Source organism: Eumetopias jubatus, unplaced genomic scaffold, assembly GCF_037043125.1.
Source record: "Eumetopias jubatus isolate StellerSeaLion01/CBP00866 unplaced genomic scaffold, mEumJub1_p1.0 scaffold_10, whole genome shotgun sequence".
Lineage (NCBI taxonomy): Eukaryota > Metazoa > Chordata > Mammalia > Carnivora > Otariidae > Eumetopias > Eumetopias jubatus.
In genome coordinates this window covers 81,133,157-81,140,160 of record NW_028274816.1, presented here as the reverse complement: position 1 = coordinate 81,140,160, position 7,004 = coordinate 81,133,157, and positions in this window count along the sequence as shown.

Genomic DNA, 7,004 nt, shown 5'->3' with positions numbered 1-7,004 from the left:
CTGCTGTGAAGCGGCGAGGGTGATGCCGGGCCGGGCCGGGGCGTGGGCCGGGCTTCAGGGATGGCCAGCCTGCTGCTGCGTCCTCCACGTCTTGCCACCTGGAGACGTCGCTGGGCTGGGTGGGGGAGCCGCAAGGGCGGGTTCCGTTCGCGGACAAGCAGCCGGGAGGCCAGGGCCAGGTCGCCTGGCGTCAAGGTCCCTGTCCTGGTGAGCCTGGGCTCGCGGTGTCCCCCACGGTTCCTCCAGAACCTCGTCTTTGTCCCAGAGCGCGTGGTGCGCGTGCCTGTGTGCGCGCGTGCGCCTGTGTACATGTGCACGTGTTCGTGTGTGTGCCTACGTGCTTGTTCGTGTGCATCTATGCGCCTCCGCTTGTGTGAATGTGTGTGTGTGCATGTGTCTGCGCACGTGCGCCTGTGTGCGTGTGTTTGTGCGGGGGGCTGGGGGAGAGGACAAGGTGGGGACCCTCCAGTCCCCAGACTTCTCTCCCTATCTAGGGGGTAATGGGCGGTGGAGGGAGATTGGCCTGATTGGCTCTCAGATCCAATACCTAAATTCCCATGTAGGTATCGGCCCTGATGGGAATCCATGCCCACCTCTGGACCAATCAACTGTAGTAGGAAGCTCTGGCAGCAACCCACAGGGAAGATCTCTTCAGGCTTGGCAACCTTGTATCATTCATCTTAGAATATCCTCTGAGTATGCATAATCAAGGTCCCCACCAGACAACGCCTGGGGCTCCACCCTTGAGATGTGGGTGAGCCTGGCGGTGCACTCAGTGCTGGGCAGAATGGGGTCTGCGTGCACTCTTGTGCATCCCATCTAATTAAAGTGACCCACTTGCACACCTGCCATCTCCACATTCTGGGCTATCTGCAGCTCTGGGAAAGGCACAGTGACTGGAAAATGTGCTCCCTTGTCACAAGCAGCAGGTGCAGATTTCACGAACACACACAAACATGAGAAGCCCCTGCCAGTCGTGAGCAGAAGGGGCCTATCTTCATCAGCTTGGGCTGCTATGACAAAATACCCCAGGCTGGGGGCTTAAACCACAGATATTTACTTCTCACTGTTCTGTAGAAGTCCATGACCAAGGTATTGGCTGTTTTGGTTCCTGTTGAGACTCTCTTCCTGGCTTGCAGATGGCTGCCTTCTTCCTATGTCCTCACATGGCAGGAGTTCTAAGGAAACTAATCCCATCTCAAGGGCCCCACTCTGATGATATTATTTGGCTCTAATTACCTTCCAAAGGCCACATCTCCAGGTATTACCATACTGGGATTTAGGGCTTCGATATATGGATTCGGGGGGCATATTCAGTCCACAACAGGGCCCATGGTGGGGAGGGGCCCTGGGCCTACCCAGAGCAAGAATGAGTCCTGGAGTGTGGAGTTCTGCCCACTGAGAGCTGGGGCTCTCAGTTTGTGCCCACCAATTTGTGTTTGTGCCCACCAATTCCTCAGCTAACCTTCCCTGGTGCCCTTGGATGGTCTCGGGGTCTAGAGCAGGGTGCCTGAACCAGCTCCAGGGGTCTGGATTATTCTCTGTGGTGGATTGTCCTGTGCGTTGCTGGATAGTGAGCAGCATCCCTGACCCCCATCCATTAGAAGCCAGTGCACTCCTCTCCCAGTTGTAACCACTAAAAATGTCTCCAGAATTGCACATGGCAACCCCTTACCTTGAAAGGAAAACAGGTAGGTCCCCCCTCCCACCCCTGGCAGCTCCCATGAACACCTCTTGGCGGATTGTGACTGATCTCAGTTTCCTCTGACTGTGACATTAAGTGGTAAGTGCAGGTCACATGTGACTCCAGGGAAAAGGGGAGGAGAATCTTCCCACATTGTCCCTGGGGCCAGGGACAAGGGTATAAAGTGGTCCAGGCCTATTGTGAGAGCCCCGGGACGTCTGTGGTTGCCCACTTTAACCTCATGGCAATCCTGAGAGGTGGAGCTTGTCATTACTACTATAGTGAGGAAAGGAGGGCTCAGAGCAACTGGGAGGACCAGAGGCCCTGACCATAGCTTCCAATGTCGGAGCTGGTCGGTACAGCAAGACAGCTCCAGTTTTGTTTTGTTTTTATTTTTAAATTTTAAAATATATATAACATACAATTTAAATGTACAGCTCAGTGACATGAAGCACATTCACACTGTGCAACCATCACCACCAATCATCTGCAGAGTGTTTTCATCTTTCTCAAGCTGAAACTCTGTCCCCATTAAACACTAAATTCCCATCTGCCTCCCCAGCCCCTGGAAACCACCATTCTACCTTCTATGAATTTGATGGCTCTAGGAACCTCATATAAATAGAATCATACAGTATTCATCCTTTTGTGACTGGGTTATTTCACTTAGCGTGTCTTCCCTGTTCACAATGTTGTGGCAAGTGTCACAATTTCCTTCCTTTTTAAAAGCTGAATAACATTCCATAGTGTGGATGAACCACATTTTGCTTATCTATTAATCTGTGGGTGGACATTTGGGTTGTTTCCACCCTTTGGCTCTGAGAATAGAGTTGCTTTGAACATTTGTGTACAAGTTTCTGTGTGGACGTATGCTTTTATGTCCCTTATGTTGGCGTGGAATGTCTGGGTCCTGTAGTAACTATGTTTAATCATGGAACTCCCTGTCACCTGTCTTGTTTCTGAAACACAGAGCTCATTCCACACAGTTGGTTTCTGTGTGACATTGTGCAGTGGACTCTGGTCTAGAGCACCATCCAGGGGTCCTTTACTATGAAAGGTGGAGGAAAGAAGGAATATCTGCCATCTGTGGATGATATGCAAAGAATCTCTTTACATAATGTGAAATTTTTATCTCATTTGACTATGGAAAAGCATTTCTTAGTTTCTTTCTCTGATGCTTAAAAAAAATAGACCGAGGAACTAAAAAGGGACTGACCATATTTTCTCCAAAGCCAGGCACTTGCACACACCAATTAACTAATCTTATTTCTCTCCCCTGCTGACAAGTAAATAGCAACTAACAGCTGAGCACAGTTTCACACTGAGTGCATGGTTGCTGATGACTCACCAAGAATTCACAGCCAAGGTGCCAGTTGTTCTTCCGCCATAGAAAGAAAACCTATTTTAGGCAAAAGTGTAACCTCGCGGATGCTCCAGAAAGTACTGAGTCTCTAGACAGAATCAATTTAATGTAGGTTTCCTATCAGAGATTTGCCCCGCCCAGACCCCGCCCTCTTCCCCGACCACCCACCGCTCCAACCACCCGCTGCCCCGCCCAGGCCCCGCCCACCAGCGCCCCCCTCAGACCCCGCCCATCCGCTGCTCTGTCCAGATCCCGCCCACCCACGGATCCGCCCGGATCCGCCCACCCCACGGCCCCGCCCAGACCCCACCCACTGCCCCGCCCGGACCCCCGCCCATCCACGGCTCCGCCCAGACCCGTCCTAACCGCTCCGCCTCCCAGACCCCGCCCACCCACGGCCCCGCCCGGACCCCCGCCCACCCACGGCTCCGCCCAGACCCGCGCTAGCCGCTGCCCCGCCCGCTGCCCCGCCCGCTCCGTCCAGCCCGCCCACCCACCGCCCCGCCCGGACCCCGCCCGCCGCCCCGCCCTTCGCCCCTCGCCCCTCTCCCCTCAGCCCTCCCCCCTGTCCGGCCCAGAAGGCCGGGTCCTCCGCACGCCACCTTCCACTTCGGGGCCGGGCTCGCGCTTCTGCGCCTCCGTTTCCCGACGCTGGCCTGTGCTGATCCTGCTCGGGACGGTTCACAGCAGCCCACCGGGGAGCAGATGGGAGGGGATCTTCCGCGTCGCCTCCGCCCTCCTCCCCGGGCCCGCTCCGCCGCCCCTTGCTGTCGGGCAGGGATTGGGGTGGGAAGCTAGGGGGCCGGGCGGAAGCGCTAGGGACTGAAGGCAGGAGCCCCGGGAGCGGCCATTCCGGGCCGCACCGACAGGCGGCGCGAGTCCCGCCACGCGCTGCCCCCGGCCGGGCCCGACCCCGGCCCGACCGGGCGGGAGGGTCCGGGGGCTGCGTGGTAGGGTCTCCGGGAATGGGGGCCCCCCCCGCCCCCTGCTCTTTGGGACCCAGCGAACGCTCCGTCAGGACGGCGGGGAAGCCGGGCGGTGGGCGGCAGGACCCCCACAGGACAGGCGCGACCTTGAGGACCCGCGAGGTGCCCCTGAGGACCGACCCCGCTCCTGGGAATGCTCCTTTGTGTCTCCGTCAGAGCGGCGCTCGCATCCGTGGACGCACCTGGGGAGTGCCGCGAGCTTGGTTTGCGCTTTGAGGTCAGAGGGAGTCAGAGGTTTGCCAGAGATGGGACCCTGACTCCTCTGTTTCCCGCCTGACTGGCCTTGGGCAAGCAACCACCGTCCCTGGGCCTCAGTGTCCCCGTTTCTTAAGCGAGAAGGGTTCCTTGTGAGAAGTGCAGGAGGAGCACACGTCACTGGGGTTTGGGGACGTGCTCAGTTACGCCATGTGCTGATGTCCCTGTGGAGCACCTGGGGAGCCTCTACTGGGCACCCTTCACCCTTCCACACACACTGGGGTCTGTCCTCTCGTTCAGCATCATCAGAGCATCACGGGCTGCCACGGGGAGAGGGGAGGCACAAACGCGATAGGACTGGGCCTGGGGCTTGCCCCGAGCTGGGGACCACTGGGTTGAGGTGCCGCTGCGTGTGCACACGTATGCAAACACAAGGCAGACCGCGGGCAGAGGATCAGACAGGGTCCCAGACAAGGAGGTTGGCGCTGTCCTCAGGAGGATGGCCTCAGGACACAGGGGAAGGAGCCCCCCAAAGGAGGAAGAGGCCGGACAGAAGGCAGAGACTGCTGAAAAGCAGGAGTTCGACCCAAAGACAGAGCATCTAGAAAGACAAGGGAAGTGTCGGGTTTGCAAAGCCCATCTTCCAATTCAGAACCAACATGGAGCATTTTCTCATGGATGAATAAACACAAATGATTGGTCTTTTATCTAATACATAATTAATATTCTTGTTTCAAATAACACAGGTTTTTAAAGATTAGCTGAAACCACACATGATGAAATTTAGATCTTTAGGGGCGCCTGGGTGGCTCAGTCGTTAAGCATCTGCCTTCGGCTCAGGTCATGATCCCAGGGTCCTGGGATCGAGCCCCGCATCAGGCTCCCTGCTCCACGGGAAGTCTGCTCCGCCCTCTCCCACTCCCCCTGCTTGTGTTCCCTCTCTTGCTGTGTCTCTCTCTGTCAAATAAATAAAATCTTAGATCTTTATATTTGGTTCAGGAAAATTAGACCTAAGCCGAAGGCAGGCACTTAACGGCTGAACCACCCAGGCGCCCCCAGGAAAATTAGACTTGACAGAAATCCTGATCTCAAGAGAGCATTTGTAACGGCAGGTGCAGAGTCTATAAAAATCTTGTGTGGATGAAACACGGACGGAATAGTGACACTGGTATGACAAAAAGAATTTCATTCAAATGAAAACTGGAAAGCAATCTACAAACCGTCTCAATGAGGTCAGGAATTAAATTGACATGGTAAAATCCACTCCAGCACACCTTAGTTAGTGGTGATGTAGTTCTGATGGAAAGCCGTGCTCCTGGCACAGGGAGAAAGTGCAGGGACCTCAGAGACAGGGTGTCACCAGCTTGTCCAGGACAATGACAGATGTCGTGATTCACACGCCCACTGGCCTTCAGAATATTTTAAATTCACCTCACTGTCCCCTGAAGTATTAATTAATTCACTTACTACCATTTGTAGGTTTTCATGTGCTTGTTTTTGCTTTTTACAGTTGGGAAATGCAACATACACAAGCAAAAGTGCATGAAAACACACACACACGTACCATTTAATCAATAACCCTAAAGTGAACACTCAGGTTATAAATCACCCCTTAGGTCAAGAAATACAACATGTCCAGTGTGCCAGAACCCTCCCACATGCCTCCCCCATGCAACACCCTCCCTACTATGTGGCCACAACCACTGCCTTGAGGGTGGGCTCCCCCAGAAGCAGACAAGGTGCAAGTAGCTTATATGGGCGTGACCCCGGGAAGCCCCACGGGGTGGGGAGTGACTGAAGTGCACCCCCCTGGGGGACTCTTGGTGCTGCACTGGACCAGAAAGCTCCCAGAGCCCCAGGAGCTGGAGACTGGGAACCTCAGGCTGGCCTGCTGGGAGTCAGTGACCGCTGAAATCACACCGTCAGGGCACCAACAGCATCTGCTTCTGCCACCACACCGACTTCTGTGAAAGACCACGTGGTGGGACTGACCTGTGTCCACCCCTCTTCCCCCATCCATATGTGGAAGCCCCAATCGGCCATGTGACCGTATTTGGAGATAGGGCCTTTAGGTAGGCAGTAAAGGTTAAATAAAGTCATAGGGCCAGGTCCTAATCCCATAGACACCAGAGCATGCTCTCTGCATGTACACAGAAGGGAGGGCATGTGGCGACAAAGTGAGAAGGTCTGCAAGCCGAGGAGACTAGTCTCACCAGAAACCAATGCTGACAACAACTTGATCTTGGTCCTCTGGCCCCCAGAACTGTAAGAAAATAAGTTTCTGCTGTTTGCATCCCCCAGTCTATGGCATTTTTTAATGGCAGCCCTAGAAAACTAATATAAGCACAGGCTTGCTTCGCTCTACTATTTTACTACCCGGGTGTGAATTTCTAAAATATAGAGCTTTAACTTTGTAAAAATGGAATGTATATATTATTTCATGTTTTCCTTTTTTGGTAAAGGGCATAGGTAATGAATACAACTGCAGGTTTTTATGTTATTGCTGGGTTTTATTCTATTTATGAATAAACCAAATTTTATTCATCCATTCTACAGTTAATAAATACTTATATGTTAGTTTTCTATTGCTCCAGAGCAAATTACTAGAAATCTGGCACGGTAAACAATGCACACTTATTATGTCACAGTTTCCATGGGTCACGGCGTGACTGGGTCTCCTGCTCCAGGTTTCACACACCTGCAAAGTATTGGTCGAGCTGCATTCTCATCTGGAGGGTCAATGGGAAGAATCTGCCTCCAAGGCTGTGAAGATTGT